At 40.2% G+C, this 24,597-nt stretch overlaps 1 protein-coding gene across 15 annotated transcripts in view; it reads right to left on the bottom strand.

Annotated features, from left to right (window-relative positions):
* The window catches only part of epb41l2 (erythrocyte membrane protein band 4.1 like 2), a 94,557-nt gene that overhangs the window by 54,077 nt on the left and 15,883 nt on the right, over positions 1-24,597 (bottom strand). The window contains exon 1 of one of the 15 annotated variants that reach the window (XM_061929926.1): positions 8,269-8,457. The exons of the other annotated variants lie outside the window; for them this stretch is intronic. The gene's annotated coding sequence lies outside the window, so the exon portion shown is untranslated. Of the gene's footprint in view, positions 1-8,268; positions 8,458-24,597 lie in introns of those variants that run through there. 15 annotated transcript variants of the gene reach the window in all.

Below are 24,597 nucleotides of genomic sequence, written 5' to 3'. Positions count from 1 at the left end.
CTGCCCCACCAATCGCTGGCACTCTATTTACACCATATATACTGCATACTTCTTGTTTCCGGTCATCTTAGCACCATTCTTATTCTTATTCTGCAAGTCCACCATTACTATGAACAGCCACGGTAGTAGGAAGAGTACAGGCATAAAAAAACTAACAAAAATGGCTCCTCATGCATGATTGGCTAATGAGGCATGGATGGATTGAATGAAGGATTAATGGAGGGAGAGGTGCATGTGTGTGTTTGTGTAAGCATGAAGTGTGCAGTTGCGTCGATAAAAACAAGTAAAAGACAAATATTATTTTAGAGTAAGAAAATAAAATAACATGCCATTAACAGTATGTGTGCATAAAAGGGACACTCCTTTTTGCTAATAAAATGTTACACCTGACCCCCTAAACATCTCTTTTACAGGATGCACAGAACAATATTTACTCATAGAAGTGAAGCTAATTAAATAATGGAAGTATGCTTTTACTGGAGCAGAGGCACTTGTGGTTTCACAGTAAGTGTCTGTCAGGCTGCAGAGTGTATAATTATCAGCCTTCAATTGACCTATTACGGGAACGACACTCACCAACCACAACATTACAGTATATACACCTGTCAAATATACTGTAACGAGATCCAAATAAGAGAACTTGCCACCATTTAAGATTATATAAAATGCACAATATAAGTGTATCCATATGTTCTTTTTTCTATACGTATTTAATCATGGCAGCCTGCCACAAATAAATATGGATTGCCCAAAGAAGATTTGGAGCTAGGTGCTCATCTTTGCTCATTAACACATTATGATGGGATTGTAAGTTAAAGTTAAAGTTAAAGTATCAATGATTGTCACACACACAAGGTGTGGTGAAATTTGTCCTCTGCATTTGACCCATCCCCTTGTTCCACCCCCTGGGAGGTGAGGGGAGCAGTGGTGGCCACGCCCGGGAATCATTTTTGGTGATTTAACCCCCAATTTCAACCCGTGATGATGTGTGCCAAGCAGTGAGGTAATGGGTCCCATTTTTATAGTCTTTGGTATGACTTGGCCAGGGTTTGAACTCACAAACTACCCATCTCAGGGCGGACACGCTAACCACTAGGCCAATGAGTAGGTCTGCCAGTAGATGTAGCTTGTCGTTACAATTTTATATAACAGATGCCATTGGAACTTTGATTCTTAACACACCTGATAAACACCTGGTCTGCCATGAAATAAGAAGACGTTGCAGGAGGGATGAGTGTTACAAACTCCCCCCGCCACAAATTAATGGCAGCACTTTGGAAAATGCTAGCTACTTTCTAGTTATACTGTTTCTTCAAATTAGGTTTGAGAAAACATGGTAGCAACTACACAGACTTTGCTCTGAAAATGTTCCCTTCCGAGTAAACCGAGCCGATTGCTGTGTTTCACTTCATTTCACTCGCTTCTACTTCCGTGAAATCTTGGCGTGCATTTAAGAGTGCACTGCTGTTATTAGATGACGACAGGTGTGGACAATATTGGAGACGGACGCATTTGTCCTACTTGGAGGGGAAAAATATTTGATGTTGCGGTTTAATTTTGAAAGCTCAACATAACGTCCTTCCGTCAGCGGCTAGGACTAAGAGTTACCATGCAGTGCCGGGTCTAGGGGGCCACCACAAATACAGTATCTAATGAGCGGGACATGAGCCGGACATGACCTCAGTAAAATCCAAGCAATACAAGCTAAAATGTTTTGTCATCACATCAATTGAACGCAGACTGTGCTGTCAGTGAGGCACAAAGACGGTATATTAGATGTGAGAGGTATCATCAATCAAAGTGTACTTACAAACCCCGTTTCCATATGAGTTGGGAAATTGTGTTAGATGTAAATATAAACAGAATACAATGACTTGCAAATCATTTTCAACCCATATTCAGTTGAATATGCTACAAAGACAACATATTTGATGTTCAAACTGATAAACATTTTTATTTTTGCAAATAATCATTAAATTTAGAATTTGATGCCAGCAACACGTGACAAAGAAGTTGGGAAAGGTGGCAATAAATATTGATAAAGTTGAGGAATGCTCATCAAACACTTATTTGGAACATCCCACAGGTGAACAGGCAAATTGGGAACAGGTGGGTGCCATGATTGGGTATAAAAGTAGATTCCATGAAATGCTCAGTCATTCACAAACAAGGATGGGGCGAGGGTCACCACTTTGTCAACAAATGCATGAGCAAATTGTTGAACAGTTTAAGAAAAACCTTTCTCAACCAGCTATTGCAAGGAATTTAGGGATTTCACCATCTACGGTCCGTAATATCATCAAAGGGTTCAGAGAATCTGGAGAAATCACTGCACGTAAGCAGCTAAGCCCGTGACCTTTGATCCCTCAGGCTGTACTGCATCAACAAGCGACATCAGTGTGTAAAGGATATCACCACATGGGCTCAGGAACACTTCAGAAACCCACTGTCAGTAACTACAGTTGGTCGCTACATCTGTAAGTGCAAGTTAAAACTCTCCTAAGCAAGGCGAAAACCGTTTATCAACAACACCCAGAAACGCCGTCGGCTTCGCTGGGCCTGAGCTCATCTAAGATGGACTGATACAAAGAGGAAAAGTGTTCTGTGGTCTGACGAGTCCACATTTCAAATTGTTTTTGGAAACTGTGGACGTCGTGTCCTCCGGACCAAAGAGGAAAAGAACCATCCGGATTGTTATAGGCGCAAAGTTGAAAAGCCAGAATCTGTGATGGTATGGGGGTGTATTAGTGCCCAAGACATGGGTAACTTACACATCTGTAAAGGCGCCATTAATGCTGAAAGGTACATACAGGTTTTAGAGCAACATATGTTGCCATCCAAGCAACGTTACCATGGACGCCCCTGATTATTTCAGCAAGACAATGCCAAGCCACGTGTTACATCAACGTGGCTTCATAGTAAAAGAGTGCGGGTACTAGACTGGCCTGCCTGTAGTACAGACCTGTCTCCCATTGAAAATGTGTGGCGCATTATGAAGCCTAAAATACCACAACAGAGACCCCTGGACTGTTGAACAACTTAAGCTGTACATCAAGCAAGAATGTGAAAGAATTCTACCTGAGAAGTTTAAAAAATGTGTCTCCTCAGTTCCCAAACGTTTACTGAGTGTTGTTAAAAGGAAAGGCCATGTAACACAGTGGTGAACATGCCCTTTCCCAAGTGCTTTGGCACGTGTTGCAGCCATGAAATTCTAAGTTAATTATTATTTGCAAAAAAAAAATAAAGTTTATGAGTTTGATAATCAAATATCTTGTCTTTGTAGTGCATTCAATTGAATATGGGTTGAAAAGGATTTGCAAATCATTGTATTCCGTTTATATTTACATCTAACACAATTTCCCAACTCATATGGAAATGGGGTTTGTATATAGTCCTTAATCACAAACGTCTCAAATGGCTGCACAAGCCACAACGACAGCCAAAGCTCAGAGCTCACATGACGGCGTGGCGCAGTGGAAGAATGGCCGTGCGCAACCCGAGGGTCCCTGGTTCAATCCCCACCTCGTACTAACCTCGTCATGTCCGTTGTGTCCTGAGCAAGACACTTCACCCTTGCTCCTGATGGCTGCTGGTTAGCGCCTTGCATGGCAGCTCCCTCCATCAGTGTGTGAATGTGTGTGTGAATGGGTAAATGTGGAAGTAGTGTCAAAGCGCTTTGAGTACCTTGAAGGTAGAAAAGCGCTATACAAGTACAACCCATTTATCATTTATTATCAGGGCAAGAAAAAACTCAACCCAATGGGAACAATTGAGAAACCTTGGAAGGGATTGCAGATGTGGGACCCCCACTTGGGTGACCGGTGTTTATATCACTCCTGTATCACTCCTGTTTATTTTTGTTGGCCAAACTGTTGCACTGAACCACATGGTGCTGTTGAAAAAGAACAAAGCTTGTTTATTTGACTTTATCTTCATTAGCCAAACTGCTTTGTGTTTTGTATTGATATCAAAAAAGTAAACACCATGTTTTTTTTTGCATTACTTGTGGAGTTTTTTTCATTTCACAAAGTTATTACTTTAAAAAACATTCGTGTGACATATCATTTTGTTAATATTTTATGGTGTATAGTTAATTCCTGTATGACAAATTTCTGCTCAAACTCTTTTAGTACCAGTAAAGTGGAAACACAAGTTGCCTCTATCGTGAAGCTATTATCATATGTACTGTATCTGATTTATAACACAAAAAGACTTCCAAAGTTTGCGGACAAATGGATATGATCAAAATAGTATCAACCTCACAGAGATTCCCGAGCCATTTTGAGAGATAATGCGGAAGCCAGTCAGGTGATCGCGCTAGGAACCACACAGCTCTTCCCCATCAACAACAATGCTAATCAAGCAGACTTTGTGAGAGCCAACACCTATTACTTTTGGAAAAAATTATATTTTTGAACCCGAACACAAAAAGGATGAGCACTAAGTTTTAAAAGTCGAGTGATGGATGCAGTTGCATTGTGACACTATAGCATCCACAGCATTGCTAGGTGCTAAACATACAAACTAACCATAACAAACCAAAATAAAACAAACACTTACTGTAATATTTCCACTCTCGCTGGGATGCAGACCGATGGGACGCTCACATAATTCCATTTAAATGAAAAATCAGTCACAATCCTCACAGTGTTAAAAACAAGTTCCTGCAGGAAGCGTCTTTTGGGGTCTATTTTGCCATCTCGAAAACGTGAAAGTCTACCAGCCTGCCGGTCCATGGCCACATTTGTCTACTACCAGGTGAGAAATGCATACATTTGATTTAAAATGTACTTTTAGCAAGTTTGAGACAAAACAAAAGCAGCCATCTATCTGCTCAGTGTGTGAACAATAGCAACGTAAGCAAGCATTAGTTAAGTGAAGTTAAAGTGCCAATGATTGTCACAGCTCACTGCTATCAATGCGCGGCTAACATAGTCTGTCTGCGTTGGCGCCTAATATAGCAACATCATTCATATTTGGTTAATTTTCAGGTCACGACATTTAAATTGAGCATAGTTAGTGCTTTCTGGATGTTTTTAGAGAGAGTATAATGAGCGCAACAGAGGACCCTCGATCTGTTGACTTAATTATTAGCTATTTATTTACGATTTTGAATGCATAAAAAAAGCCAAGCATGTGTTCCTGTCTTACATAAGGATTGTGAATGAGAAACACCACATCGCTTCCCAATTTTTGCGTATTTCCAGTATGACTGATCTGAAAACATGGTCAGAGTGCAGCAGCGTGACTGCCGTAATGTCAATCCGAAGGTCTACGGAGCGGAATATTCTAAACGGCTGACTGAATTTGTGGCGTTTTATGATGTTTAAACTGTGTTTTCACATCATTTGCAAATTGTAAATACAATTGGATATGGTTTAATGGATACAATGAATGAAACATAAATAAGCATAAAAAGTCAACTTGTTTTTCCACTCTAGTGGTACTTTAATGGATCTGCCTCGATACAGAAAACACATGTACACACACTTGCTCGCACTTGAAAATACAAGGATCTTGTTCTTGCTCCCTCATAACTTTCTAACACAACAACACTCTCTTTCCTCTTCTACAGCATAGCGTCTCTTTTCTTTCCCGGATCTACTAAATCTCTGCTACACTCATCTCTCTTCACACAATCTCGCTCTTCCGGGGGCCTCTTTCCCCTCCAATCGGCCACTCGCATTATATCACCCCATACTTCCCCTGTTCACTCGTCTTCCCACAGTCCATATACCGGTAAACAATGGTGGTGACACTATTACGGTATGTGTACAGACGCACGGTGAAAGTTTTATAGCAGTGCAATTGTTGAATTACTGTAAATTATATTCTTGTGCAGGATTAGCCACAACCGATACAGTGGGTGTGCATGCATGTGTATGTGTGTGTTGGGGGGGGTTGACCGACCACCGTCCAATGGCATACGTCACTATGGATGTCAAGCGTTTAAGGTTGCATAACGCAGCATCTGTTTGTGCCGCAGTGCAAACGATCAAACCATTTCACAGCCAATTAACACTGCTAATGTTAATGAGTAAATGTTGCATGGATCAGTTTGAACTGTTTTAGCTTGCAATGACAGCTCCAGATTTGGTTGAATAATAATTGGACAAATATAAAGAATAATTCATATTATTCCTTGTGATTCGATATTGCTAGAATTTAAAATATATCAAATTGTTTATTTTACCCAATCCTAATATGTTTAAGTTACCACAGAGCAGGGCTGTCCAAAATGTGACTAGCTCAGTTTTATTCACCTGCAGTATTATTAATAACATTTAATATATATAATATTACCAGAACGAGGGGTGCAAAATAATTATCAGGCTGATATGTGCATCTTTCCAGGATGCAGCGTTTTGTGGGCGATCTTATTTACTTGTCTCCATCCCTTCAGCCATGTTGTAGCCTTTAGCGCTTCCATATGGAGTTTACTGACAGATATATAAGTTAAAGTTAAAGTTAAAGTACCAATGATTGTCACACACACACTAGGTGTGGTGAAATTTGTCCTCTGCATTTGACCCATCCCCTTGTTCACCCCCTGGGAGGTGAGGGGAGCAGTGTGCAGCAGCGGTGCCGCGCCCGGGAATCATTTTTGGTGATTTAACCCCAAATTCCATCCCTTGATGCTGGGTGCCAAGCAGGGAGGTAGTGGATCCCATTTTTATAGTCCTTGGTATGACTCGGCCGGGGTTTGAACTCACAACCTACCAATCTCAGGGCGGACACTCTAACCACTAAGCCACTGAGTAGTTAGAACTATATGACTTCGTATTTGACATGGGAACAGCGGAAGATGCATGTGCGAGCTAGTACACCCCACAACAAGAGGATACAGAAAAAGAAGGACCATAGTGACAAAAATGTCAGACTACAATGGCGGACTCGCACAAACTTTTTCGGGTAAATCTTCACAGTTAGGGATGCAATGCTAGGAAAATTACATATCACGCTTATCGTGACCAAAATGATCACGGTTATCATTATTATTTCTTTTTTATTGAATGTGCTAAAATAAAGTACTTTTACAGACACTGAAATCTTTTGATCAAATATTTACTTTTTAAATAACCAAAAGACAAAAAACCAAAATCCACTATTTTGCATGTTTTGTGTGTGTTATGCTTCACTGATAGTGTTTTAGTCTTAGTTTTCTTTATCTAATTGTTTTAAATATTGCTTTGTACTGTAGCACTTTAGGATGTATAGAAATGTAAACTGTGCAACAAATACAATATAGTATTATCATTTATCATTTCTGGCGACATTGCACCATTCTACTCAGTTTAGCGGCCCTTGAACGCACCGTAAAAACACCTCTGTCTCGTAATCCTCAATCACTCAAACTGAGAGAGCACAGCTTGTAGGTTTAATGTTGACAATAGAATATCTGAGTTGCTCAGACAGCAATGTGTTTATATAAGTTTAGATTGCTGTACGTATGTCGTTTCTTAATGGGGAAATATGTTAATGTCTCGTGTTTTTGTGTTAGCATTTAAGCTAGCGCCAGTCAGTCCATGAGTTTATCAATCACAGTTTTTCGAACATTTTTATTTAAAACAGAAATACAAACCGTACAAATAATTTAAAAAATACTGTTTATCGTTACATCCCTATTTACCACATATGAAGATATCTGCTGACGACACTAGCAACAAATACGTCACTACCTACTCAAATTCCTAACGGTTCGTTTGGAGCAAGTATGAAGGAAGGCAAGATTGTTTTATAAATATCTCTACCATGCCCCCATGGTTTGATATGACATTTTTGGGATCTATGTTGGCAACAGGCAAAGGGTAAGAAAACTTGATTTTGCATAATAGGACCTCTTTAAGACTTCAGTGTCCTATATATTCAATATAAAGTGGTTAACATATTTTTGAACTTGTAAAAAGGCTTCACTTTAAATCATTGTATTCAATATTTATAAACAGTTTTACAATGGTGAAAGTTTTATATTTCCACTTTCTTCATTTCCTGTATGGATTGTGAGAATGCGATAGCCCTTAAGAGGTTCCGTTGTGTCTGACATATCCAAGATGATTATAAAACACTTCAGATCGTTACGTCTACAGAGGAAAGATTAAGTCCTTAAGGTTGTTTTAAAGTGGCGAGCTTATAACTTGTGACAAGATTTTAACAATAACAAAACTGCTAACAGGACATGAAAAGATCAAAAGAGGAGCTAAATCCATACTTGCATCTGTTGTCATGATCTATAACATTTTAACAAAATTAATTATCACCAGTTCTTACCTACTGTTGCTTCTTTCTGTGTCTTCTCTGGTCTTTCTAACGTACTTCCTCCTCTTGCCCTATTCTCCTTTCCTCCCTTACTTTCCAACCAAAAAACCCTGCGCCCTACAAAGATGTCACTGCCATTTTCATTTTCTCCATCCGATCGGCTCTCTTCCTCCGAGCTGTGCACCCTACTCCCACGGGACTTTCACCCTCGGAAACGAGGGCGGAAAATGACAGATATAGAGAGGGGAGCCTGGAGAGAGGCTACGAGGGGGAGAGAGAGAGCAAAGGAGCGCATGGACACCACTGTTTTGCTTGTTATTAACAAACTATATTAAAAAAAGGTGCAAATCCAGAATGTTTCCCCTCTTTTTGTTAACAATCGCGTTTTTCACAATGCAAATTTCTCCGTCAATAATGTACGCAAATGTAGGAGCTGAATCTCTATCATTTTGTATGAACAAAAATGTCATAAATAATTGTTTTTACTTGAATAATATTTATAGCAACATAATAAGAGGGATTAGTGCGTCTGCCTCACAATACGAAGGTCCTGAGTGTCGTGAGTTCAATCCCGGCCTCGGGATCTTTCTGTGTGGAGTTTGCATGTCCTCCCCGTGACTGCGTGGGTTCCTTCCGGGTACTCCGGCTTCCTCCCACCTCCAAAAACATGCACCTGGGGATAGGTTGATAGGCAACACAAAATTGGCCCTAGTGTGTGAATGTGAGTGTGAAGGTTGTCTGTCTATCTGTGTTGGCCCTGCGATGAGGTGGCGACTTGTCCAGGGTGTACCCCGCCTTCCGCCCGATTGTAGCTGAGATAGGCTCCAGTGCCCCCCGCGACACCGAAGGGAATAAGCGGTAGAAAATGGATGGATGGATGGATAATAAAGCGCATACAAAGCTGTTGAGTGCTGTGCACTCATCACACTTTAAATGCTGCCATCTTGTGGAGTTGATGAATGGCGGCGGTTGGCTACAGCTACAGCTGTTATTGCCAATGCTGCTAATTACAGATCATGACAGTGACTCATAGCTTTTGTAGCCCACACACCCGACAACTACATAGGACTAATTAAATGAATAGAACGTTTACAGTAGTTTAGTTTGACATGGCCCTGCGATGAGGTGGCGACTTGTCCTGGGTGTACCCCGCCTTCCGCCCGATTGTAGCTGAGATAGGCTCCAGCGCCCCCCGCGACCCCAAAGGGAATAAGCGGTAGAAAATGGATGGATGGATAGTTTGACATGATCATTTACGAGCACAATGTACCACATTGAGCTGTGAAGCAGGAGTGTCCTAAATCCAATATCAACACAAAATGAAGTATTGAATTATAGCAGCCTGCATGTAAAATGTATGATCATACTCTCCGATACAAGCGGTCCTGCAGTGTGTTTACTTGTGCAAAGTTGGACAGCTAGTTAACATCTAAATGTCCTCCAATAAGCACACACGGTTGGTCTTTTCTTGTATTTTAGTCAAGCCATTTACAAAAGTTAAACATGGTAGGTAGCAGCTGCACAACAGCTAAGCACAGAATAGCACACAAGCTTAACATACACGTAATAAGTGTCTTTGATTGAAAAATATTGCAGTCTAAACCAGCACATTTTTCAATACAAACAAATATCAAATATTTATAGTTGCATATTACTTACACATAGAAAGTATTCAAGGCAGAAACATATTAGAAGAAAGTATCTGCAAACAAACAGGTCTGCGTCCTTTAATGTGCTTTATGAGCTTAACTTCATGAATTATTGGTGCTTATTATTAAATTTACTGCGTCAGGATCTATTGTGACCACTATGTGTCCCCAAAAAATAAGTTACCACTCCACTTAAATAAATAAATAAATACTTCATTTTAAAGACAGCATAAATTCCAGACGGTTAATAATAAATAGGTTAGGGTTTTTTTTATATACCTACCATCGTTCTCTATTGGACTAATTTCACTTGATCAAACATTTTCTTACATTCCACACGACAAAATGATAAAAGTGCATGTGATTCCTGCTGATATTGTAGATAATCATTATCGGTATCGCTATTAAGGCACCAACGTATCGCTATTAAGGCGCCAACGTGAAAAAATTGTACTGGGACACCACTAAAGTGAACTATTAAAAGGTGCTCACCAAATTACGCACAATTTAAACCGTATCTTTTGATTGGCATTGGGCCTAAGAGAAAAACATGTGAGAGCATTCCATAAAGAAGAAAGAAGCATGTTTTTGGCTCACGTTGACATCATGACACCGTAATTTTGAACTAAACCCAAATAAAACTGTCTTGCCAACAAATAACATTCTCCCTCTCACACAGTTACACAGCCTACCATATACACTAACTTGGATATATTAACATTGTATATTATTTGATCTTGAAAGTGCTAGATTGAACAGTTTTATGATCTGCACCAACCTTCCACACAATTGCAAATCACAAGAAAGTGAAACACTACAACTCACATACGTATAACTTTATGGCCGCCTGTCTCAGTTTAATGGCAAAAACTTCCTGCTCTTAAGATATATATTTTTATGAGAGGCATTAGTGAGCGTGACAGCTATTGAACAAGATAATAAAGACAGTTCATGGATTAAATTCATTGGTGTTTTGTTCATCCTCTGACAATGACAAATCCTAATATCATTAAAGACACGTGTATACTAACCCATCTACACGCCCCTATTCAGTGCATGGAGGGACAGTGGTGGGGCAAAGAGGAGTGGGCTGGAGCAGTCATGCTTCCATAGCAACAGCATTCACGGACACCAACCATACATCCCCATGGAGACAAGAGATTACCACCGCAAAAATAAAGATTATTGAGGCAGTGTAGAAGTGACAAAAGAGATTACGGCCATGCCTAAACCCGTTTCAAACCAGGGCAGATTTGAAGCTGGACTGGATGTGCAGGAAGTGCTCCTTTCCCCTTCTTTTACATCCCACTTGCCAAACAATAGTTTTGATGTAAAAAAAAAAAAAACATTTTTGTGTACAACGCGCAAAATGAAACAAATTAATCAACTGTTTAATGCGTTTTAAATTCAATCTCGCGTTATTGTGTTGTATTTGAATTTACCACACATTGATGGTGTGAAAACATGCCTCATGTTCTGTCACACTGCACACTGATCCGCAAACTATAGGATTACATAAAGGATAATCTGTGTGTGTGTGTGTGTCTGTGTGTGTTTCGGTCTGTCCGCATGTCTGTTTGTCTTTAACCTTACTGTGTGCCACATCTATTCCCAGACAGTTCCTTTGTTTTTTGTGTTGAGTCATTACTTCACTTGTTGTGGAATTACTGCATACTGCATAACATGCTGCTTGCATACACAGCTGTTTGTCAACAGCAGACTAAAACTCTGCACAAACACTAATCATTTTAGCATATTCTGTGCCTCATACCAACCTTAGGAAGTGTTACAGTTAATATCGTTTATCGTTACATCCCTGATCACTCCTTGTAAGTAACATATGATAATGTCACATTTATGAAATCAATCCATAGAAAGACTCCGAAACAAACCAAGAAAGTCAAACCCGCTTAAATAACAGACATGTCATCTAATCACTGCAATCGCTCCTCCCACCATGCACGATACATACAGAAGAGAATTGTAAAGCGCTTAGTAACAGAAATGACATGCCATACTGTAAATAAGATAATTGAGGCTATTTAGTTTTTTAACGAAAGCACAAAGAAGGAACAGACATGCATCCTTCAACGGCTTGTGTGTTCCTCTGGAATGATACAGTACTATATAGAAAATACTTGATCCTCTATGGAATCCTGTGTCGCTTATGTTAGAAGTCTCTCTCTCACTGTGTGACTGAGAATAATGCTCAGCTCATATCTGCTATTGTTGTCTCTTAAACTGTGAGAATGTGCCAGCGATTGTGAGTGAGGATGATGGGCGGGTCCCAGAAGGAGACAGACTTTACAGAGAGGTATTGAAAAATAACAAATATTAGCCAGGTGGTGGAAGAGAGACAGCAAAACTTGTGACTACAGCCGACCCACTTTCAAGTCTCTCTCGCCAGGAGCGATGGGTGTGGTGTTGCTATCTAAACCTACGTCCCGTAGAGGGTGAGGACAACAGGTGTCACACATAATGACTTGGCTTAATGAGGGTGAGGAAACAAGATACAGATGTCGACATGAATGTACGCCATGTCTGTCTCAAAGTTAGTGCTGGACGATTGTGGCAAAAATAAAAATCACATGTATTTTTGATTGATATTGAAGTCACGATTAATAACACGATTATTCATTAATTTGAAAACACAAGTATTTATTGTACCACCAAAACTCAACTTTAAATATAATTTAAAAGAACGGATATAAATTAGTAACACGTTACTGTTTTCATTCTTTTAAATTCTGTTTTTACCTTATTTTAGTTTACTTATTTTGCCACCATAGAGTGAGTGCTTTATGTGACATTAATAAAATGTAATAAAATGCAAAAATCCTCACATTTATTGGGGCAATACATCTTTGGACAATTTCACCAATAGTTTAAAGGGGAACTGCACTTTTTTTTGGAATGTTGCCGATCGTTCACAATCATTAGGAAAGACAAGAGGACAGATGTACGTTTTTAATGCATCCTAGTTCGTAAATAAATGCGATCAAAAGTCGCTTACAATGGGGCCTATGGGAGCTGCTCCATTCTGCTGATAAAGCCCTTAAAAATATCCAAACACCTCCATTAAGATTTTATATACATGATGTAAGTATATATGTAATGTAGTAGCAGGCACATTTATAATAACATATAATATTGACATATTTGGATCCTTTTAAGCATACGCGGCACATTCATTTAAAAACGCATCACGACGTTCGCTTTTTTTACCCGCTATTCGGCCATTCGGGACATGGGACAAGAGAGAGCTAACATGTAATTGTAAATAAACAAAACTGTTAAACAACTACTGTAAATTAATCACATGCTGGTGTTAATCTGTATGGTCATGTTCAAAGTTCACAAATGTTTCTAAGTATACCGTGCGTGAAAGATTATTGACGGAGAATGAGAAGTGTTCTGTGTGAGAGAAAAAGACGTGTGCGCACGAGAAAGAATATGTGTAGGAATTAAACCTGAAGCTAGCACAAAATTGACAATAAAAGTTGAAAACAGTGTCGTACTTCGTGACTTCTTCTGGGTGCAACAACAACACAATACGCTGAAAAACGACACATAAAGTAATTACTTTAGAGCGCATGGAGATATTAAGTACACAATATCAGTTGTCATGCAATTGTTTAATCACTGTTGTTTTATTTCATACAATAATTTGTGCATTTCAAGCACAAAGTCTGCTCGCCTGTGTTCAGGGACCCTCCTCGGCAAAAACTGACCAATCACAGCTCTGCGTTCTGCGTCGCCGGCGACGCGGACCTAGGATTTTTGGAAGCTGCATGCGGGAGACTACGCAGGGGAAGGGGGACGACGGCGTCGCCTACGCAAGCTACGCAATGCGAGAGTATACACCAGGCTTAAGTCGATTATGTCAACATTAGCACACAAGCTTGTGTTCATGGTATGTCACTAATACTTGGTTAATATTGAAGTCACAAAATGTAAATTGAGTTTTGTAGGCAGTTTTTGAATGTTTTTTAATCGGGTTTAATGGGCGGAATAGAGGACTCCCATTGGCTCCGCTGTAAACTGACTTTTATTTACATTTATTTAAGAGTTAGAAAGCATCAAAAAATATATATATTAGTCGTCATGACTTTCATAAGGATTGTGAACAAGAGCTGCAATGAGGTGGCGACTTGTCCAGGGTGTACCCTGCCTTCCGCCCGAATGTAGCTGAGATAGACTCCAGCACCCCCTGCAACCTCGAAAGGGACAAGCGGATAAAAAATGGATGGATGGATGGACGTGAACAAGAGGCAAAATTCCAAAGAAAATGCAGTTCCCCTTTAAGTCAAATCATATTTTTGTAAACATATTAATAAGTACATTATGCTTGTATAAGGTACTTTTTTCAAAACTTTATTTTGTCAGTGCAGTTCGACCAGCTATTGCGCACAGCGGTGTTACTGTGAAGGGGGATGTGTGCTGCTCTTCTGAGCTTGACGAGTAAAGAGGTGATTCAAGGCTGTTATTAAAAAAAAAAGCAGCAAAACCGGGACATGACCCGGGGCTTGTTCCTATTGCCGCAGCGTTTGAAAAGTATAAAACGTTTGCCAGATGACCCAGGCCTAAAACGATCTGTAATTTCTTATCATGGAAATGATGGTGCTTGACAACCAGCCCTTTACCTTCGTTTAAAATACAAGCTTTTGTCGGCTAGTAAACCACAAGAAGCCACAGTTTGTACTTGTACTATTTTTAGGATCCTGAGTTTGCTAGCAAAATACAATGTGATTGCCACACTTCTGCATGCACTGATAGATGGAAATAAGTACATAATCTTTCACTACTGATTTATGAGTATGTGAGGTTAGCCCTATATGAAGCACTTGATCACTCTTCCAATATGGCTGGTTATGTAAGTTAACTCAACTAAACCAGTATCTCTTAGGGCTCTGGTTCACTCTTGTATCCACTCTTCTCCTTTCGCTTTTACAAAAAATCCAATCGTAAAAACCTTGTTCACAATTTTGGTTCAGTTCAGACGCTATTTTGGTTTAGAGTCTATTTCTCGCCTTGCACCCATCACTGCTAATCATGCTTTCCCTCCCTCTCTTGTTGATAGTGCCTTTTTAAGATGGTCAAATCTGGGGATCAAAAGCATTAAAGATTTCTACATTGACAACACTTTTGCCTCTTTCCAGAAACTTTGTGATCAATTTTCGCTCCTTAACCAACACTTTTTTTGATATCTACAGAGCTACACTTTGTTCGGAATACTTTTTCCAGGTTTCCAAACTTACCAACAGACACAGTTTTAGATGCTTTTTTTACACCACTTCCGACTTTAAAACGATAACTTATACATAGTTACAATCACATTTTTTAATTGATATCAATTAAGTCACTTTGGGAGGGTCACTTAGGAGTGACCCTATCTAAGGAGAGCTGGACAGAGATTTTAAGTAGACCTCATAAGTCTTCTATTTGTGCTAAACACAGCCTTATTCAATGCAAGCTCAAGCATCATACTTATTATACCAAGCTCCAGCTGGCTAAATTGTATGATGGAATATCGGTATTATGTGATCAGTGTCAACAGTCTCCAGCTAACTTATACATATGTTTTGGCTTTGTCCATCCCTGTGCAGTTATTTGACTGAAATGTTTCATACTTTGTCTTTGGTAATTGGCAAAAATACTGAATATTTTTTGGAGGTGGCCCCTCTGTCATCTTCTCTTAGCAAATACAAAAATAACTTTGTAGCATTTACTACTCTCTTGGCTGGAAGTCTCATTGTACTAAATTGGAAGGCTGCAGCGCCTCCCTGCCACACCCGCTGGTAGATAGTCTCTATTTCCTTAAATTCGAGAAAATTAGGCTGATGTTGAACGGTTGTTCTGTGAAGTTTCACGAAGTATGAGGTGGTTTCCTAAAATATGTAAAAGAGACTGATCTTAAATTTAACCCCGATTGAAAAGTAATTGAAAGGGAGAAAATTGATGAGCCTTTTGGCTGCTTTTGTGTATTGCTGCACCATGTTGGGGACCCTCAGGAGTGCGGTTGTCTGTAGCTTCATGTCACTATTTGCCTGTACTTATTTGACTGATACATGTTTTTTTTGCGAGATTATTATTGTATTTAAATATTTATTTGTTTATTTTATAAATAATTTATGTGGGTTACTTGTTTGGGAAAAAAGAACATTTGATATATGTTTAATTGTATATCTGGACTGTATATGTCAAAAATTCAATTAACAAATGTTAAAAAAAATAAAATAATAATATTTATTTTTTTAAATGGCAAGTATTCAGTTACTCTCTGTGAGAATGTGCACCGATGCTGGTTAATTTGTTTTGAACTACTTTTGGACCTGTACCAAAGCAGATTTTGTTGTTTTTTTTATCCCATCATTCTTTTGAGTTGTACAATTGCTTGAGAGTAATTTTCTCCTTGAGGTATTTGCTGTTGGTGTTAATGAAGCTATTTTATTGAACAAACAACTCCACCCTGCTAAATCCCCATATTTGAATAAAAACACCACGTAATAACTTTTATACACTCAACTTTTCTCATCCAGCCTGAGTCGCCTTTCCTCTTTGCCCTGTCCATCCCACGTGTTTCTTACATCTCCATCACTCTCTTTTATCCTTATCCTTGTTGCCCCTTTTGTCCCCCAGGTGGCAATGAGCTGAACATTACATTACAGTGTCCTTTCATTCCGCCGCTCTCTGATCTTCCCCTGGATGATTCCCGCTGTGCCCGTCGAACTGTGACGCTTTAAGAGCCATGGCGAGTGGTCACGGTTGAGGACTAAACTGCAAAATGTGTCCACCTTGGTGATTACTCTGAGCCCCACATTTCTACAATACCTGTGTTTACTTGTCATTCCAGCTTCAAAAGGACTCCAATTTAAAAACAACATTTTGCTTAGCACCACACGGGACAACAATAGGTGGATAACCCGTCATCCCAGCTATGGATGGGAATCGAGAACCGGTTCTTGTTAGATCCGCTTTCCAGTGTATCAATTCCTTGGAATTGCTTGTCAATTTTTTAAACGATTCTCTGAAAGATTCCTGCAGGCGGGAATGTTATCATTAGGCAACGTGCACAGTGACGTCGGAGAGCAACATGGCACCCAGGTGAAAGAAACACTCATTATACAAAAACATATTGCAACAGCACTACTTGTAATAATTGCAAGGTTGCTATTTAATCAAGAGGAGGACATACAAGCAATATGCTGTAACATTTGAACACACAGCATGCATTAACTATAAATGAAAGTTGTGTTTTTGAACCCCGGCAATCTCATCCCAGCAGCAGTCATCTGGTGTAAATACAACAGGTACTAACTAACACCGCCTATAATAGGCCCTTTTCCATCGCAGGAACGTTTTAAGGAACTTCCCCACTTACCCGAGTAAATAAAGTTCCCCCTGTTTTCCATCAAAAACAATTTGGTACACTTTATTTTATTTAGTTCTTTCGGAAACTTTTGGAGATCCTCCTTGCTAGGCGGGATTTTTCCAAGCGACCAGGAACCTTTTCGAGGGCGGGCTGTGCTGTCGAACGCTGATTGGTTGAATACTGTTGGGGGCGTTCCTAAAACGTATTTTTCAAACCCACAACCGCCATTGGAATATATGCAGCGACTTGTTTATTTCTTATTTCATGTGTGTTTCTATTACAACAAACTTGACAATGGAGGGAAAGAAGAACGAAAGGAGCTTTCGAAATACAGCAATTTTTGTGGGGGATCTGTGTGCTGAAGAACGCTGAACTATTTTGGAGTGTTTTTACTCAGTCGTAGTCTTTCAATTATCCATCCATCCATCCATCCATTTTCTACCGCTTGTCCCTTTTGGGGTTGCAGGGGTGCTGGAGCCTATCTCAGCTGCATTTGGGCGGAAGGCGGGGTACACCCTGGAGTCGCCACCTCATCGCAGGGCCAACACAGATAGACAGACAACATTGCAGTTCATTGTTGTTAATTAGTTTTTACAAACTTAATTTCGTTACGCAAAGACTCAAAGTGGCGACCTCAGATGCTCACTAATCTGACTTTGTTGGATAAATGTGGAAAAACAGGAGGAGGTACACAAGTGGAACGAAGGTAAATAACATCAAATATTAACTATTTACTTTATTACATGTTGTAAACGTAGTCAGTTGTGTAGATATTAGCCTCAACTCGAGTGAACAGAATGCTAATGCTAACAAGCTAAAGCTAAAGCTGATGTGTTTGTGTTCTCGGCATAAGATAAACACTGACATTTATTATTTATAGATTCTTATTTAGAGCTGAAATGGACTAAAAAGAATCGCCTGACCCTCATGAATTCATCATTTACCGAGAGGACGACTTTCTGACTGTTTGACATTGCGGACAAAAGCCTGACTTTTCATGAACAATTCGGTACACTTTATTTTATAAATCATATCGTTTTGTATACGATTGATTTGGATTTCAATTGCTAACTTTTTCGAAAAATAACTAACTAATATTGTCTGTTTATTTCCAGGGTATCAGTATAGAAATATACCAAACCACTCCTCCATACGTCATCGGCCTGATTTCTATAAACTACCCTGAACTGTGAAATACTGTGGAAACACAAACCAAATACTTCTATGGGAACCTATAGATACAGTAAACAAAGGTTTAAGGAACCAAAATAGCTTTTGGCTAGAAAAGGGCCTAAAGTTAGTGCTATTACCTGTTGAAATGAAATAAATGCTTTCTCATTCAGATGAGCATGACAAGAGACTGGTTTCCAGTCCATGTCAGCGGTACCGCTCTCCTTTCACCACGGCAGGGAAGTGTACACTCAGGCCAGGATAGACGAATGTCACAGAGCAGTGACTAAGTCATTATATTATACAGGTGGAACTCTGAAACTCTGAAAATTTGAATATCGTGTGGTCTATTTATGTCAGCAATTCAATTTAAAATGTGAAACTAATATGTAATATTAACTAATTGCATACAAAGTGAGATATGTCAATACTTTAATTATTATAATTTGACAATTAGAGCTTACAGTTTTTGAAAACCCCACATTCTCTAAGATTTTCAATTCATGGTTTTCGTAAGCCGTAAGTCATAGTTACCAAAATGATATCAAAAGAAGACTTGAAATATCTCGAGTTGCATGTTATAAGACTATGTCATATATCAGTTTCACCTTGTAAATCTAAACAAACCTTTCGGCGACTTTGTACAACCTACTCAGTGGCCTAGTGGTTAGAGTGTCCGCCTTGAGATCGGTAGTTTGTGAGTTCAAACCCCGGCCAAGTCATACCAAAGACAATAAAAATGGGACCCGTTACTCAGGTTGGAATTGTGGGTTAAATCACCAAAAATGATTCCCGGGCGCTCCCCTCACCTCCCACGGGGTGAACTAGGGGATGGGTCAAATGCAGAGGACCCAAGTGTGACAATCATTGGCACTTTAACTTTAACTTTCATTTCACCAGTATATTTTTGAAGGAGATGACAAAGATTCTTAAAAGTTTTGAAAAGTTGTGTAATTTCCACATTTTATTTTTGTTAAATTCTACAGAAGAATATTTAACTGATAAAGAACAAAATCATTGAGCAGAATCAAAAATAGAATCAAAACCGGAAAAAACATATCAATTCCCATCCCTAATCCGAGTACATCATAGCAATTCCTGGACACCACGCATAATGCCCTCTTTGTGATCGTACAATTCAAAAATGATCAAAATTTGAGTTACAGACGCCATCATGGATAATATCATGCAAGATTGCAGCAACTCTTGTGAGACTTCAGCTAAGCACAATAGAAGTATGATGAACTGTAAATAGAAGTGGACATGATGTAAGAAATTGGTAAATGTGGCTCTGTCCCAGCTGCTCGATAGATCATCAGCATAGTCAAACCAATAATCATTGAGGAATTATGAAGTCACACTAATAAATCTGATAACATAAAAAATTGCTCTGATAACCAATGAAAAAAAACACTGTACTGTGACAAGATTACCCGCTCTGTGCTGTAGGTAGGTTTGGCTGACCAAGTCAAGTGCTCCTTTTCTCCTACGTGCCTTGCTTTAAGCTTGTCATAAACCTCACCTGAGCTCATTTTAAACAAAAATGGTGTCGATTTCTCATGCCAAATATTCGGCAAACATTCCACAAGGAGGGAAAAAACAGAGCTTCAATTGGGGATGTTTCAATCAGGGTTTTTATGCAGCCGATTCCAATACCGATCTTCCATGAGTGAAATCAGCCAATACCAATACCGATCACATGTATTAACTGTAAATGTTTTAATGTATTTATTGTGAGTGCTATTAACAGTGTAACAATATTTAAACTAGTTCCTCAATGTATTGTATTACTTACAATTGTTTGATTACAATAAAGTCAATAGTACACAATACCTAAACAAAAGTTTTAAAAAAAACTACTATTAAAATCATTTGTTTTATGTCCTCAAATCCCTCCTTTTTCCAGAAAATTATTTCCTAAATTTGTTAAAATGCAAATTTAAATCTAGACTTCTTGAAGCACTTATTTTTGTGTGTTTTCTAGCTATCTTAGCAATTAGCATGTCTATTCCTGGCTTGCTCTGGTGTAAAACATGTTTAGCCGAATCCTCAAATGATAATGGTACATGATAAGGATAAAATACCAATAAATGTAGTTTGTTTGCCACAATGCAGGTGATTATATTAACTAAGCTGGTCACTACCTCTGTCAGTCAAATGACCAAAAATAAATTAAAGAGGTGATCGTCTTTGAAAGGCACATCCCTTGCTTCAACACATCAAACCTTATCAGCCACCTGAAACACGAGCATCACTACAGCTGTGTATTAAAAGCCTACAACTATGCCTGCTGCTAAAGAAACTGCCTCAAAGCCAGCTGCAAAGAAAGGTCTAGGCCTTGCTCTTATTGCCGCAAAATTTTTAAAAGTGCAAAAAGTTTGCCTGAGATGACCAAAGAACTAAAGCGAACTGTGATTTCATCATATAAATAATGGCACTGGACAACCAGCCCTTTACAATCACTGAAAATACTGGATTTTGTCAGGACAACTCTACAGGTACACTTTGTCAAATCCACTTTTGTCTGAGTCTTTTTTCCCTTCAGATGTGCACAAACTACACTTACATTTGCAAGTTATCGGTATCGTATCAGCTTGAAAAATCGTTATAGTATTTATTCACACAACATATACACACGTGTGTAGAATAAATATATGCCTAAAACAGTGGTACCTTGCTTACAAATGATAGTCAAGTTTTTTAAGATATCCAATTGAATATAATAAAATATTTGATTAGGACAATGCATATTGATCAACATATGAGCAACAGCATCACAGTCAATATGCCAGAATTAGCTACAATAGTTGTCCTAAGGCAGACACCATAAAAATAGACATACATTTACAGACATCATACATACATTAAAAGATAACTTCCAATAAATATTGGCAATAAAAACAAGTCAACATAAGGTGATCAACTACGGTAAGTGTGCACATTATACAGGGCACAGGACTGACTGGTCTGTCTTTAACCACTGTGTTACTGTTTTTTGAAGGTTGAATTGTGTTCCAAACCTGTGTGTCTTTAATAGAGACAACCATTTGACAACATTTTGACCTATGTCGCTGGATGTTACTATCGCTACTGGTTAGAGCTCTAGTATTGACTCGATTGTTGGTTTTCTTCTGTACATAAACCTGTAATGGTGGAGGGGCAAGCTCATTCAAAACCTAGAAACAAAACATGAAAAAATAGTAGAATAAAAGTTGCAATAATGATAGTGAATAGGCTTTCAGTCATTTATAGTCATTTATTTATAGTTCATTTCAGAGACTTGTTGGGTTTTAAAGTACCAGTTGAGTAGAAAAACAAGTTGACTTTATATGCAAGAAACTTCACCCTTGCTCCTGATGGGTCGTGGTTAGCGCCTTGCATGGCAGCTCCCGCCATCAGTGTGTGAAAGTGTGCGTGAATGGGTTAATGTGGAAATAATGTCAAAGCGCTTTGAGTACCTTGAAGGTCGAAAAAGCGCTTTACAAGTATAACCCATTTACAATTAATTCCATTGTGTATACAAACAAGTTTTAGTGTCAAAATACGGCTGTTGGCCGTTTTTTCTCCACCAGTCTCTCGTACGGCTAGAATGTGCTGTCATCAATGTCACATGTATTATTTGAGAACATCCTGACACTTAGTAAACAAGAAGGTTTTTATATGATATATTTTAAAACATGTACTTATTACAGCTACTATATAATTACTTTTTTTGTTTGTTGGTGTAAACAGTTCACTCCCACACGCCCGACGGCTTGTTCTTCTTCGCTTGTGAATAATGTAGTAAATGGCAGCGTGTTGGTCCTCCACAGAGATTGCCGTAAAAATAACACCTACATGCCAGAGTATCCTGGTTTCCAATTGTATAATCTAGGTGTCCATTCGTGTTAATCCGATTTTTCAAAAACCAAACACGATCAGATTAAAGGGAAACTACACTTTTTTGGAAATGTTGCCTATCGTTCACAATCATTATGAAAGACATGACAAGGGATGTTTTTTTTTAATGCATTCTAACTTGTAAATAAACCTAAATAAAAGTCTGCTTACAGCGGAGCCAATGGGAGGTCCTCTATTTCGCCCATAAAATCCAATAAATAAATAACCATTCAAAAAGCACCAACAATACTCCATTTACATTTCGTGATTTGAATATTAACCAAGTTTTAGTGATATTGTAGGGATGATGGAGTCAGAGAGTTTGGATGATGCGTCAGTAATGCTGTAGTCTCGCGAGAGAGAGCGTACGTGACGCGGGGGAAAAAAATAGAATCAAGTGGCACACTCAGCTGCCAAACAATTCTGATTCATTCAGAAAATAAAGCAAATAAAACTTAAATATCAAAATCTGGAGGCACTTGAAGGCTACATCGAAGAGTGCTACGATCGTCTCGTCATGGGGAAACCATCTAAGACGCCAACGTCTAAAAGAAGCCGCCCGGAGGACTCACCTGGCCATGTGTCACCACCGAGCACAAACTTCACCGACATCCTGGATTCCATCGACAAAAGGCTGACTTGTTTGGATGGCCGCCTCGCACTTGTCGAGGTGCTCCACAAGGAATTCCAAGTCATCCGAGAGAGTTTGGAATTCGGACAACAGCAGGTCATTTCTCTCGCCAAGGAGAATGCCGCTCTTCGTGAGTCCGTAAAATCCCTCACCGACGGAGTGACGCAACTCACTCGAGAAAACAGGAGCATGAAGGAGACGATGTTGGACCTCCAGGCGAGAAGCATGAGGGACAATCTGGTCTTCGCGGGAATACCGGAAAAGACCGAGGAAGATCCAGAGGAAACCATCAAGTCCTTCATGGAACACCAGCTCAAGCTTCCAGCGGACACCATCAGGAACATCACCTTCCATCGCGTCCACCGGCTTGGAGCCAAAAAGCCGGAGAACAGGAGGCCGAGACCCATCGTGGCCAAATTCGAACACTTCAAGCAGAAGGAGCGGGTGAGGAACCAGGGCCGAGAGCTGAAAGGATCCAACTTCAGCATCAACGACCAGTTTCCAAAGGAAATTCTCGACAGGCGCCGCCATCTGTTCCCGCTTCGCAAGAAGTTTATCACCGAAGGATGCCGTGCAGTAGAGATGCGCGGTTTGCGGGCACAACCGCGGAGTCCGCGGATTATCCGCTATTTGGGCGGATGAAATTTAAAAAAATTAGATTTTATCAGCGGGTCGGGTCGGGTCGGGTCGGGCGATTGAAATTTAAAAAAATTAGATTTTAAATAGATTCAGGCGGGTGGCAGTTAAACCAATTGGTAAATATATATACATAGTTAAATGTTGTTACCCACATACGAAAAACGAGCAGGCACCTGCTGCATATGCCACAACAGAAGAAAAAAAAGAAAAAGAGATGGACACTTTTACGGAAGGCCCCTTCCCCCGAGAGGGCCCCACCGGGAGCCGTAGCTGAGGCGATCCGCGAGAAGGGCCCGACGCACGTCCAGGGTCACTACCGCGCCCACCGCACCGACACCCCGCCTCGTCCGCCTTCGCCGCGGCCGGCGTCACGCGCAGCAGGTAAGCAGCTTACCTGCCCGCCACCCCCGTGGGCGGGGGCTCGTAACAGGGGTCACTCCGCGCGCTCCGCCCGCGCAGCTTATCTGCCCGCCACCCCTGTTGCCGGGGGCGCGTAACAGGGGTCACTCCGCGCGCAGTGCGCTCACGAAAGGGGTGGGGCTCACCCTGGTTGATATAGAGAGCAGGACGGCGGCCATGGAAGTCGGAACCCGCTAAGGAGTGTGTAACAACCCACCTGCCAAATCAACTAGCCCTGAAAATGGATGGCGCTGGAGCGTCGGGCCCATATACCCGGCCGTCGCCGGCAGCGAGACGCGCTTGGAGGTGCGCTCAGCGCGGCTCCCATATGATTGCGCACTGGTGTGCGTCTGGGTCGTGACAGCGTGGCACGCGAATGTCTGTGCTGCGTTGGATCAGTCTCCTTTCTTTAACAGGCAAAAGCTTTATAACCTCACTAATGCCTTGCATCGTCTATATTAGATATATAACAACGGGCGGGTGCGGGCGGATGGCGGGCGGATGCAGTTCTGATCAAATGTTAGATCGGGTGGATTGCGGATGGTTGACGACTTTCTGATGCGGTTGCGGATGAAATAATTGCCTATCCGCGCATCTCTACC

The sequence above is a fragment of the Nerophis lumbriciformis genome, linkage group LG34 (genome assembly GCF_033978685.3).
Source record: "Nerophis lumbriciformis linkage group LG34, RoL_Nlum_v2.1, whole genome shotgun sequence".
NCBI lineage: Eukaryota > Metazoa > Chordata > Actinopteri > Syngnathiformes > Syngnathidae > Nerophis > Nerophis lumbriciformis.
Note: the sequence above shows the minus strand (reverse complement) of the source record. Positions and strands in the feature narration are given on the sequence as shown.